The sequence below is a fragment of the Triturus cristatus genome, chromosome 1_2, assembly GCF_964204655.1.
Source record: "Triturus cristatus chromosome 1_2, aTriCri1.1, whole genome shotgun sequence".
Classification (NCBI taxonomy): Eukaryota; Metazoa; Chordata; class Amphibia; order Caudata; family Salamandridae; genus Triturus; species Triturus cristatus.
Window position 1 is genome coordinate 330,521,807 of NC_140580.1, and position 14,470 is coordinate 330,536,276.

The window sequence follows — 14,470 nt, forward strand, 5'->3', positions numbered from 1 at the left end:
TGTGCCTGTCAAACTTGGCGTCACCTGATCCGGATTTTGATGAACTAATGTGCCCCTTAGTGGCTCATGATTTTGATTGTTCTGGTGTTGGGTTTATGGCTTTGGGTGCTGCACAAAGAGTCCTTGGTGACTGGGATATCGGAGAGGCGGCTATTGAATTCCTTGAAAGGAGTTATATTGAGGATGCTGACAGTTGTCCTATTGTGGTGCTGGATGCTCCGTTAATTGATGAACACGTGTGTTCCTTTCCCTTGCTAAATTGGATGGCAGATAATTTTGCGGACCGCTCCAATGATTTCCTCTTGGAAGCTGTTGCAACTTACGGTGCATATACCTTTATGGATTGACTGATTGACATTGTCACTCCAGGGTGCATCCAGGGCTGTTAATTTTTTCATCGAAAATTTTTTAAACTATTTTTTTAATTAATTCTCGGACTTTACACTTACCTTATATGGACTTATAGTTCATGCCCTTGGTTCCGTTCTATATCACTTGAACTCTGCGTTCTTGATAAGTGTATCCCTATTGGTTCGTGCTCCGATCATGGGGGGGTGTAGGATGGATTAAGCCACGCCCTATTTACAACACTAAGTTAGCATAACCGAGATAATTGTTGGCAAGCCAGCTTGTCGTTTCTGCTGCGCGGCACACAACACTGTTGTTATGTGTTATTCATTTTAGAAATGCTGACTCGACATTGCCTTACAGGATAACAAACTGTTGTTTCACATTCTTAACAGTGAAATGTGCCCTTGGTCTGTACATCATGTAAAGAACGAGTCTGGGTCACTAGAGGGTACAGAGTGTTGTGATTAGATTGATCGTACCACTTTTTAGACATATCATACATGCAGCTGCCAATATCTGAAGGACAAGCGTCTTTAATATTGCAGAACAGTTTGGGTTTGAATTCATTCGAACAGCAGAGCTGATGCATGAGAGAGCTAGCTGATCCTTTGATGTGATTCTACTAAGCTGATCTATACGGTATGGGGTCCCCCCTGTTAACCTAAGAGACCTTCTAATAGTCTAATAATAATGTATTAGATTCTAGAGAAAGGAGTGTGGCTGTATACCACTGTCTTTATTAGTATGATTGCTCCTTTCATTTTGTATGGTATTGTAGTAATGCTTATGGTTCTGATCTGTACCGTTAGTCTGCTAGTGTTAGCCAAAGTACTGCCAAAGACGCGAGGTTTATAAAATAAACTCTTTAAACTTTACTGTGTCTGTATTATTCTGTTGTGGACTAACAAATAGATACGAACAGGTATTTCGGATTCCCACCACTCCTGAGAAATATCTAAGTCGCTTGTTCTGGTTTGTCTATACATTGGGACCGCCTAGCTAGATCTAGGCTAACGAATGGGATACTAAGCTAGTCGGATAAGGGGTTCTTGGTTCTGAGGGGAGTTTCTGGTACACCACAATTCTCTGAGGTCCTGGTCTCCTGCGCATAGTTCTGTGCATAAGCAGAATCCCTGCAACAATGTATAATGAGCCACTGATGTCTCGCTTACTAGGGGCAATGTAAACCTGTGCCCGAGAGGGCGAAAAGTGAGGTACTGCTGTGCAATTGTATTACTTAAATGTTTGATAAAAAGATTATTATTAAAAAAAATGTACATCATCACAAAATGTAGAAAATGCTATCAATCTGAAAAGTTTTGTGGTGATTTGTCAAACAGTTGAAAAGTTATTAGGGAGCAAAATCCCAGGAATTCCTATCTCTGGGAATCCTAACTATAACTACAGAGTTGCAATCACATTTAATGTGACTTCTTTCTTTTCATCAATTGTATTTCTTATGGATTTATTTATTGGTTTACATAATCATGTGACCATAAAGGTGCCTTTTAGTTGTTCATGTAGTAATTCTGAAACTTTATATATGCCGCCTGGATTATTTTTGGGGCTTCCGTGCTAGTTTTGGTTGTGTTGTGCTACATATGAAGCCCAAAGATAAGGAAAGCCAATCATTGTTGTTGTTATAAAAATGTAGGTTATTCTTTTTTTCTTAGTGGCCAATTATCATGTTTTCCTTATAGTAGTTTGTGTAGCTCACTGCCAAGTTACTTTTCATTTTTGTTGCATAGTAGTGCATAAGCAACATAATTTGTGTGTGGCTTGTTGGACACAGTTGTATTTTGTGAGCCAGACAGCATGTAAACAAAACTTATGTTGGTTAAGATTTATTCTATGTGTTATGTTTTGATGTATTTGCTTCCATTAGCATGTGACCATGAATGCATCTTTCAGTTGTTCATGTCGTAAATCTGAAACTCCTTGCTACTTTTGGTAGTATTGTGCCACATATGAAACACCAGATATCACTAAGTTTATTTGCCTTATAACTTACCAACCACTAAACCAATCTGCTTGCCACATAAACAATGACTGTCTGCAATCTATATTCTACAATCCTGTCGGTTTTTGTGCATTTCAGTACTGCTGTTTTTGTGCTACGTCCACCGCATGAACAAGTCTATGTAATATGCAATTGGGTCAAAATCTGTTTTGAGGCCACCTTTTAACTTTGCGCCCCCTTGACGAATCTCCACAAAACCTTCCATCATTCACCAATGTTCAACGAAGAATAGTTCTGAAAAGTTTTGGTGAGATTTGTCAAATGGCTGCAAAGATATTAAGGGCCAAATATCTGAGAAATCCCTATCTCAGCCAACCCTAACTATACCTACAGAGTGGTATATATGTATATGTATCAAGAGATGTTTTTGTTTTTTATGCTTACTTTTTTGATTTTTTCAACACTGGTACCTACCTTTGTTTCTTTTCTTTTCAGGGTCCACAGGTGGGGTACAGGCAACGGCCCAGAGACTGGAGATCTGAAAGAAAAATGTAAGAAGGGGCAGAAGCACTAACAAATGAGAATCCTCCAACCAAGAGAACTTTTTGAACCTGTGCATTTATTACCTCAAATATATACACCTTGCCTTTTCAACTGAGAAATCAATAAAGCAAATACGAACTCAGACACCAACAGAACAACAGCTAACACCCCCATGTCTAACACTATGCTACTATCATATCTTACAACAAGACATCCTGCTACCGGATGCGCTACTTTCCTACTCTTTAGGGAATCCGTACCTGGATCTATAATGTTTCCGTAGTGTTTGCAGAAGAAGTCCGTAATAATGGATAATGTGGATCTGAGTAGTGCTTGTGAGCACGTGCTTAAGGTTAAGGAAGCTATGAAATGTTGCACAGGGGTGACTAGTGTAAGTTATAAAGTTTAGACAAATATTATGTATCCCATTGCTGTACGACGGAGGCAGGGCCGGCTTTAGCATGCGCAAGCTGGGCCCCTGCCCAGGGCGTCAACCTCCAGAAGAGTGCCTGGGCTCCCTGCAGCAGTCTTCCTACGACTTAGGTGCAAAGAAAAGTGTTTTTAAATAGTTTTTCTGAAGCTTTCTGGTGCACTTGTTTACTTTTTGTATTGTTTTCCTTTCATTTTTTAAGACCTGTTTTACTGATTTTATCAACAAATAAACAATTACAGGTTACGTGCCCGAGGTACAGAATGGTACATTTACAAATAATCAAGCTACGGGATGAACAGCGTATCAGAGGGGAGTAACCTAGCACAGGGAGTGAGTGCGGAGAGAAAGAGGGTCATAGTATAGTAACAATTCCCCGGAGTGTGGTACAGCAGTAACGAACTGATGGCATTTGGGCAAAAGGGACAACAATATGGGGAAACAGCATTGATGGCTAGGGACAGGGGGGTAGGGGGAGGAGATGTGTCCAGACCAGTGGATATATTGCAGAGGGGGGCCGTATTGGAGGGGTGCAGTGTTGTGCGCCAGTGGCGGTTCCTCCGCTAAGGTGGAGGAGTGTCGCCCCACTGCGGTGCAGCAGTGAAGGAAAGGAAAACTAAAATTAAAATAACGTGATGTCCTTATCATTTTATTTGTTCCTGCTGCAGCACCATGGGGACGGGATGGTTTGCTCTGCTTACAGAGCAGTGCAAGGGAGGAGCGGTGGGCACACTGAAGTGCGCATGACGCTGTAGCCGGCCGTCTCGGGCCGGCCATACTGTTATGCGCATTTAGCATGTTCTCCACCCAGGCTGCCTTGCAACCTGGGTGGAGAACATGCCCATGCCCCCAGTTTCCATCGGCGCTCAGACAAATCACAACGCTGCATTGCAGCAATGTGATTGGCATAGGGGAGTCAGTCAGAACGATGCATTGCAACCTTGTGATTGGCTCAGGGGTGCCTGGCTGCTTCCTGTTCGGCCGATCGAGGAGAGACGACGTGGGACAGAGCGACAAGGAGGTGAGTGTATTTTTCTTTTTTACACTCCCTCGTCCGTGCCACTGGTCCTGCCTGGTAGGAGCCCGTAGGCTTTAGTCTACAGCACCCAAATGTGAGACGGGAGGTGACCGTATTAGGATTGGAGGCAGCTTTAGCGGCACCTATCAGGCCCCATTTAAAGCTGATTTATGTAATCATTGTCTGGAACAAGCAATCAGTGGAGACTGTTTAATCCCACATACAATACGGACAAGGAACTATATAAATAATTCCAGCTCGATTTAAAGATCCACTCGCTTATGGGATCATTGGGAAACCCCTGATGAGGCATAAGGACCCGAGGTTTCATCTAGCAAGGAGCAACATATGCATGTTTCTAACTAGTGGGAGACATCTATTTCCTGAAGACAAGGTATTGCTATTGCTGCGCTTGCGCTGCTGTGACAGCGGTGATATTTTTAACTAAACTTTCCCGTTTTTGTATTTCTGTTTATTTTAATTTATTAGCCCTGGTTTTAATTTGGGACTATGCAGGGTGTTCCCCTCCCTCTTACCGCACTTAAAACTGTATATTGCACCGCCGCTTTGGTGGGTCCGGGTCACTGGTGGGTCCCTAGCCCTGGTTGGGCGCCATCTTTGGTTGGGTTCGCTTTTCTTTTACCGGCGGGCGCCATTGTGAGCGGTCCTGCGCTCGGTCAGCCTCGCGGGACACCTATTTAAGGCGGTCCCTTTTTCGCCGGCAACCTAGACAAGGTATTGCTATTGCTGCGCTTGCGCTGCTGTGACAGCGGTGATATTTTTAACTAAACTTTCCCGTTTTTGTATTTCTGTTTATTTTAATTTGTTAGCCCTGGTTTTAATTTGGGACTAGGCAGGGTGTTCCCCTCCCTCTTACCGCACTTAAAACTGTATATTGCACCGCCGCTTTGGTGGGTCCGGGTCACTGGTGGGTCCCTAGCCCTGGTTGGACGCCATCTTTGGTTGGGTTCGCTTTTCTTTTACCGGCGGGCGCCATTGTGAGCGGTCCTGCGTTCGGTCAGCCTCGCGGGACACCTATTTAAAGTCGCTCCTCCCGCGCAGCGGGGCCGCGCAGTGTGGCGCCGTCGCTTAGCCGGAGTCGTGCCAGAGTCCTGCCCGTCTGCGCTCGTCCGCGCCGAGGACGCCCGGGGCGCGACGGCCTTACATAGCTTTCCTGCGTTTGCGGCTCTGTGATGATCACTTATTCGATCGATACTTTGCGGTCTATCGCATTGACCATTCCGAAATGTGATCAGGCACTAATTCATCCGTTAAGCGGCCCGTGTCGGTGCCCGTGTAAGAGATGGGCACTTGGCTCTCCGGTTTCTATCCGTAAGGGGACTCTCCCTATAGCCTCTCGAGATACTGGTGTGACGCCTGCACTCCGAATATTCAACCTGAATGTGAGAACATCATCTAGCCGTTTTCGACCTCATACAGGAGGAGTCTCCAGATATATTTGCGATCACGGAAACGTGGCTGCAGGAACATGACGCAGCTATTATTAACTTGGCTTTCCCCCCTGAGTATTCCATTTTTACTCTAAATCGGTCAACCAGAGGAGGGGGTATCGCCCTTGCTGTCAAGTCTAGTTTCCCCTGTATCTGGAAGGTATTGAACATTGCTGGATGTGAAAGCGCCTTTTTCAAGATCTCGATTAGCCCTCAATTTTCGATCTCGGGTATGGTGGTTTATCGACCTCCAGGCAGTGACGTAGCTTTCAGAGAAGCCTTTCCTGATGCCGTCAGCTCTTTGGCAATTGGCTGTGCCAATTTTTTTATCTTGGGAGATCTCAATCTCCATTTCGATAACAAGAGCATGCCGGCTGTTAATAATATTTTAGCCGACCTTGAGGCCCTTCAATTGTCCCAAAAGGTGGTACATTCCACCCATGTAGGAGGGCATACCCTGGATCCCTGTTTTACTAACTTTATGGAAGCTACAGTTTCTTCCATAACACCCTTGGGGTGGACGGACCATTTTTTAGTGGCCATTCGGGCCCCTTTGCCGGTGACTCCTGCTAGGCTTCCTGTTAAATTTGTCTTTAGAAGACATTGGAATAAACTCAGACTAGAGGACTTTCACAAGGTCTTGGCCACAGATCCGTGGGGATCCCTGGACAATGTTGAACTGGGCTATGATCAGTTTTGTCAGTGGATTACTAGGGCGCTTGATTCACTGATCCCCATCATGGCAAGCAAATCCCGCTCCCGAGAATCTAGCCCCTGGTATGATAGTGCCCTTCGTGTCTTGAAGGGCTCGTGTAGGAGGGCTGAGAGAGATTGGCGGAGGGATTATGACAAGGTTAAGAAAGTGTTATATCTTCAAAAAAAAAAAAAAAAAAGAAAGTGTTATATCTGACCTCCGTTAAGGCTTACCATCGCGCTATATGTAGAGCCCGCGCAGCGTTCTACTCGGAAGAGTTCCGCAATAGCTCTAATCCATCTAAATCGATATTCAAGGCCCTCAAAGATCTTTTGGCCAAAAGAACTTCTTCTCCGGTACTGGCCTCTACCTCTCACTGCGACGCTCTGGCATCCTTCTTTTTGGAGAATGTGCAGGGAATCTACCGGGCTTTTCCCCTTACGGGGCCACCATCGGGGACCTTGGATATCACCCCTGATCTCCCTACTATGGAGTTTCTCCCTTTACTTTCATCTGAGGAATTTGATAGGGTGTCTCACAAGATTAAGTCTGGGTCACCCCTAGATCCATTGAGACCTGCCCTTTTTAGAGATCAATCTTTTGTGGGACGCCCCATAGTGCGCTCTCTTATTAACATCTCGTTGGCGACGGGCAGGGTCCCAGCTAAATGGAAGCGGGCAGTGGTTTCTCCTATCTTGAAGAAGCCCTCATTGGACCCTTCCAAACCGGAGAATTACCGGCCAATCTCTTTGCTCCCCTGGCCGGCAAAAGTCAAGGAGGCCTATGTCAACCAGGCTCTCTCGGATCATCTCACTCGAGCTAACATCCTGGATGATACCCAGAATGGGTTCCGTGCTGGGCATAGCACGGAGACAGCCCTCCTCGCTATGGTCGAACATCTGCGCATGGTGCTAGATGCGGGACAGACGGCGGCGCTAGTATTATTAGATCTGAGCGCCGCCTTCGATCACAATTCATCCTTCTGCGTCGCCTCGAGGAGACAGGCATTGGTGGACTTGCCCTACAGTGGTTCCATTCTTTCCTCGACGACCGTTCCTTCTGCGTTGCAATACCACCGCATCAGTCCAAATTCCATCCTTTGGACCTGGGGGTGCCGCAGGGATCCTCGCTGAGTCCCACGCTTTTCAATCTTTACGTGAGACCGCTGGCTGATGTCGTCAAGCATTGGGGCATGACTATGGTCTCCTATGCTGATGACACTCAGCTAGCGGTCACCATCAGCGGGGATGCTGAGCTCGATGCCCCCAGGTTCCAGAGTAGACTAAGGGCGGTGGCGAGCTGGATGAATGCAAACTGTCTCCAGCTCAACGCTAAGAAGACCGAGGTTATGGTTGTCGGAAAGGGGAAGGAGCTTTGGGGGACATCTGGTGGCCACCGGAGCTTGGGCCAGCTCCAATCCCAGTCACGGAGCTGAGAAACCTGGGAGTGTGGCTGGAGCCCACTCTCAGTTTTGTGGGGCATTCGAAGAAAACTGCTGCCTGCTGTTTTGGGGTTCTTCGAGGATTAAGAGCTGTCCTGAAGTTCTTTGATCCCCCTACCAGGCAGCTGGTGGTTCAGGCAACTATAATATCTCGCCTGGACTATGCCAGCTCTCTCCTGGTAGGGGTGAACCAGGCAGAAATCAGCCGACTCCAACGGGTCCAAAACGCAGCAGCTAGGGCTATAGTTGGCTTGCCCAGGTACTGCTCTGTTTCCAGTACTCTTTGTTCCCTTCACTGGCTACCGGTTAAAACTAGAATTAATTTCAAAGTTTTATGTGTGGCCTTTAAGATCTTGAAGGGCCTAGCGCCCTGGATTCTCTCGAACCTTTTGTCCTCTTATGTTCCCACCCGCTCCCTGAGATCATTGGGCCAAGCGCTTGCTGTGGTCCCGAGGTTTAGGCTTAGTCGCGTGGGAGGTCGGTCCTTTCGGGTAAAAGCAGCATTGCTGTGGAACTCTCTCCCGATGGAGATTCGCCTGATTGAGGATCTCCTTCTGTTTCGCAAAGCCATAAAAACCTTCTTATTTTAACTGCTCCTTCAGCTGTTATGTTCCGTTGTTTTCCCCTGCTCATGTTAGGTGTTGCTATGTTTTGCCTTGTCATGCGCCAGGACGCCCCTTAGCTGGGGCAGCTGTGCGCAATACAAATGTCCCTAACATAACATAACATAACATAACATAACGTCTGGATCATTAAGAAAGCACAAAACATATCGATGCTGAAACGACTGCACACTAAATCGACTCAACATTGGTTGAAATAAGAGACTTCTTTTATATATATGGTTGTGGTTTAACCAATGATTTATTGTGGGCCTTTGATGACAAAAACGAATGTCTATGGTTATCTCCCCCTGTGTGAAAATGACTTTCAAGGGTTTTTGGAATTGGGTTTGCCAATTTGAATTTGGTGTAATTTTGGTGTGTATTTGAATTTTCGTATAGAACACAGAATTTTATGGACAAGCTTGTTTTGCACATGTTTACTGTTACATTGAATGTGTTTTTATGAAATGTTCCAGCTTTTTAATAAAAGTGTACAACTTTATATGAATTTGAATAGTGCCCCTTGGTGATATTGGTCACATTTTGAATGAATGGTTGTGTGGTTTTTAATTAGTTTTTTTATATACCCAAAGGGAAATTGTTTATTTTTGACTGCCTGCCTGGTAGGAGGCCAGAGTAAACCCCCCTAGTGTATCTTGTGGTAAGAGCTCTCATGAGAAGGTGAGGAAAGAACCATGGGAGCCGGTGGGGGGTGGGGAAGAGGAGGGCACTTCTGTTATTCAAGATCATGCGGAGGAGGAGTGGAAGGCCTCCTGGTCTATGCCAAGTAACAGCGGCAGCAGTTGTTCCCAGAGTGGTGCTATAGGGCGGCGGCGGAGGCCTCTGGCATCCTCTCTGTGTAGTGCCGTTGCCTCAGCCTCCACCCAATAAACCACTACGGACTTCCAGGCTGCGCTGTTAGAAATGGTTGCACTCTTCCAGCACATTGCCATGTCACACTTTGCCAGAGCAAGGACCAGGTCAGCAAAGCGGCCGCTGTTTTATGCTTCCTCTGATGTTTGTAGCTACCCTGCACACTCGCTTCCCAAGTTTCTAGAAGGGGGTGACCTACAGATGAGGATATGGTCGAGCAGACATTATGCCAATAATAGCTGAGTATTGGGCACCTACAGGTCGGCTACTCGGTTACTATACCGTGAGATCTACTTTTTCTTCCTGCAGCAAGGCACGGTCCTCTGACTCCCCTAAGGGGCATCACTCACTCAACTATTGGGTTGGACAACCCCCCCCCCCGCACCATAGCAGGAACAGTATTACCCTATTTGAGTGGAGGCCCTACACTATTTCAATGGGCCCCATTCCCCAGTAGAGTAGGTACTTACCTGGTCTTGATGCCACTGACCCTCCAAGCATCAAGGCAATAACCATGTTGACCTCACTCAACACGCACAGAAGCTATCACAGTACATTACTACCCACTATAGCTCTCTTGTTTTTACTGAGTCAGGGAAACCACCACTCTATTAAAACTCCTTTGGGGGTCCCTTAGACGCTTTTAACCACTTTCACACCACCCTACTCCCACAACCGCTCACTTGCACTCATCATACAGCTTTAGAGATCAAAAGATCTCCGCTAAAAAGCCCCCATTGAGGGACACATCTGGCATTGCAGCGTTGGCCCAAGGAGGAGCACCCTATGATGAAGCGTGACACCCTACCGGGTGAGTGAGGGCACTTTGATCTGATCATTCGGATCCCCCCTCTTGGGATGCCTCTGACTGGACCAATTGATCCGATTGTCAGAGTCCTCCCCTTCCTGATAACTGAGGAAATGCACCCCTGTGTGTATGTTACAAATTTTGAGATCTGGGCAGTCCATAAAACATGCCTGAGAAACGCTGCTGGAGTCTGACATTGTGCGCATGTGCTAGGGCTATCAGAAAGATGCAATAGATTTGTCGTGGTGAGAGGTTCGCCCGGTGTAGTATATGAAATTGAATTTATCGTTGTCAGGCATTGAAAGAGATCTTACGTGGGTGTGGTAGTGTCACGATTCCGCACCTCCATACAGTTAGCCAGGTACACACACTCCCCTACATATCCCTATGTGTATGCAAACATTGGTGCAAGTGGAAAAGGGGCCCGCGGAGGTCGTAGGAACAGCGACGCTCGTAGGAGGATCGGAACACCCGCCGAGGTACAACCCTCGGAGTTCAAGCTCGGACCGAGATCCCGTTTCCCGTTCCGCAGGTACTTTCAGTTATTTACGCTCCCTAGCGAGCGCAAGAGTTCTCGCTACGGAGACACTCACTCCAGTTCTCCGCAGGCCCCAGTGCATCCGTGGCGCTGAGTCACGGCAAGTCCGCCTCTCGAAGTTTAGCGGGGGCGCATCTCCCGCCGCCTGCATTTCCTTTCAGCCCGTGTGGCAGGAACCAACAGCGCACAAGAACAGACTGCCTCCGTTGTGGCCTCCGTAACGAGAGGATGCTGTTTGCCTAGACTTTGGTGCTATGTCCCCAGGGCACATTTCTCCTTGCCACGGACAATCGCTGTGAAGATAACAGCGGAGTGGCTTTTGTTCAAAATAGGATTGCACGGTGTTTGTGTACCACGTATTTCTACTCTAATTCCTGGGAGCACCTGGGTACAGCGGATGCCGATATTTCACTGTACTCTCACCTTGGAATTTCTGAGAGCAATTCTGGTATTCACGGACAGCTGCTGCCGGGCTCCTTGTAAGTGTATGGCGTGCATGGCTAGTTTAAAGTTGCTTACGTGAGATTGGTCTATCTGCAAATCACACTTGTGTTTCCTTCTTGTCTTCCCTTCTTTAGTGCATACACGCTAGAGGGAGCAGAGCCCAGACCAGACTCGGGCTAGACCTACTCCCGACAGTTGCCTTTGTTATTTTGTCCCCTTCCCTTTTCCCCGGGGTGCTGTGTCCCATAGATGCGTTCGGTGCACTGTGGGGAGTAGCATTTCAGGGAATAGGGAGGTTCCTCAGCGCGCCGTCGTTCCTGCTGGCTGCTGAGAAGAGGTTAGTGGCGTTCAGTTCTACCTTGTGCCACGGACATCCTGACAGGTAGTACCTTTGTCCACTCCCTATTGTGTAGTGCCCTACTGAAGTCTGCCTCCCATATGTTGCAAAGAGGCAACTGTGTATATGTGATCATAGCCTTCATGAGCCAGGCTTCTAATCTCCTCCCATTCCCTAGGGTATGTAAGATGGCAGCCAGGGCATTAGAAGATGGTTTGGAGTTATCATCATGCCATCGCTCTCTTAAAAGGTTACGGAGGAGGCCAAATATTTCAGGAATTGTCCCTGGTGAAGTGGGTATTGCTCCACCAGTTCTTCAAAGGAGAGTAGTTGGCCATTGGCAAAGAGATGCCCGAGAGTCAATAACTGGCTCGGTCCAAGACCCGGAAAGCAAGCCTGGACAGATCCCCGGCTCCACCAGGGAAGCCCAGTAGGGTGATCCTGCACGAGACACAAGAGCGTTTGAGGAGGTTGAACTTCAGGGACAAGAGGACGAGGATTGAAGCCACGTTTGGTGAGGCACTGCAACGCTAGTATCTGCCTGGTCATGGCCTGCCAGCGAGCCAACCATTGCAGTTGGGCTGCTTAACAGTACAGTTTTAAATTAGCGGCTCCAATGCTGCCCGATTCCGTTGGGAGCAGTGGCTTTGTAAGAACCACTCTGTGCCTACTGCAATGCCAGATGAGATCCCCCAACAGTTGGTGTAAATGCCAAGACAATGGCTGGCAAGGAATCACTGCAAGAGAGGTACTGCATGGTACGGGGACCCCCTCTAAGAATTATACTTTCAGGCCAGGGAGAAGAGGGGAAAGGAGACCAAGGAACACTGAGAGTACTCCCTCATGGCCTATCCATTCATTATATTCAGAGACTTAATCTCTCCTGTGCCACATAATACAACAGTGACACTCAACAATATAATTCTCATTTCTTTTTTATTATTCCATTTCTTCATGTATTTTATAAAATTTCATGTTGTTATTTCTTTTTTCATTTCATGTTTTTTATTCTTTCTATACACAAAAAAGACTTTATTGTCCATCTCAGGAGACAAAATCAGTTCTGTAATTACAATAGATGCATATGATACACATTTACATACATGAATTCACTTAAAGGGAAAAGCAACCCCTGGACACACTCATAAATACTTCCATATCACCAAACCATTCAAACACATCCACACTCACACAATCTTCATACAACTGCATCTGAACAAAGGGGAGGTTATAAATAACAGGAGACCTCCACGACCAGATTGAATTCTATGCTCAAAGCACAGGGCTGAACACAGGGTCTCAGTGGAAGAGAGGTAAATTAGTAAAACAGGGGGGGGGGGGCATTATCATGTTTGCACAGGCTATGTGCCCTTTTACAACCAGCGGAAGGGTTTTACAGAACGCGACCTTGATACTAAGGGAGGACACCATCCTGTTCAGATTAACCTCCAAGTGAGCTGGGTTGGTATGGAAAACATTGAGGCTGAGGTAACGTAAGGACAGTTCCTTCCATTGCACTGGCCTTCTGCCCATAATGTCTGGGGTGTATCGCGTTGAAGGCACCAGGGGATAGACACGCGATTTCACCCAGCTCGCTCAAATGTGTTTTTCTTTTCATAGCTCCTTAATCTTGCCTACATCGCCCTCCTCCTGCTCCTCTTCATTGTTCAATTTACAGACAATTAAAGGGGATGAGTGCAAGGGGGCCCAAATGTGGTTTCACCCAAGGTGCTCTCTGAGTAAAGGCCAACTCTGGACGAAGAGAAAGGGACCCCCACGTGATTTTCACCCCAAGAGGTAGTACAAGTGGCCAAACGAGCTGTGAGAGTGAAGGGGTAAGGTGTGGAATCTGAACAGGATTGCTCCTTTCAGCGCTGTGGTGGTAAAGCCCAGCAGACAGGAGGACATTGACAGCAGTGCTTTCCAGATATGGAAGTTCCAAAAATCACAGGTGCTAGTATGGTTGAGAGAAAATGGAAGAATCCTGTGGTGTTGTAAACCATAGACCTAAAGATGCTGGGAATTGAACTTTGAATGTAGAGGCAGTGAGCGCATGAGAGACACACCTGTTAATCTGAGATGTATTAATTTATGGACATTTTATTTACACATATATTTTGCAGTGTCTCTTTACGTTATAGTAAATGTGCTTGTACTTATATAGCGCACAGCTACCCCGGTTCGGGGTTTCCCGGCGCTGTACTCATACCGCTAGGGAACCCTTCCTGGCTTTTTCCCTGTGAAATGTCCACTCCTGGGCCTCCCCAGGGTGAAGCCAGGCATCCCAGCGCTGTTGGGGCCGTTGTAGAGATTAAGCAAGCTATTGCCCAGAGTTGCAGCGTGGGACCCATGATTAGAATAGGCACTGAGGTGAGAATATCCGGTCCGCGGAATTTATAGCCCGAAACCCAGCCGCGACGGGAATCAAACCCTGGTCCCGGACCAGTGCTCTGCATCGAGGTCTGCTGCTCTAACCATTGAGCCACACTTCTCCAGGAACTAACAGTTTTGTTGGGTGGAGCATACTTGATTGGATAAAAAGGAGATGTGTAATTCAAAGGAAATGGCTCATGTTGGCATTCTTTGTCTGCAATAAGGTGCCTCATGAGGGGGCTATGTTTGTGTGGGGAGGGGGTAAAATATACAATGTTGGAATACATGAGTTAAGGGGAATTCAGGAGAGACGGTTGTAGAAAATAGATGAAGAGTAGTCGCTTCAGTCATTCCCTCTCTGCTCTTTCACTTACTTATGTGTACTTATTAGGTTTCGCCTGCACAGCGCTTGTGCTGTGCTTGAGAAATCTATTGTTTTTAAAATTAGTCTTAAAAGGGACTTACATCCCGCCCCTCTCATTCCTTGCTTCACATTGATTCCTGTGCGTGCCACTTACCTTTCCTCCATTTCTGTTGGCTGTAGCATATTTTCCTGCCTTTACTAATGCTTGTTCCTCATCTGCTTCTCTTATCAGTTTCCCGC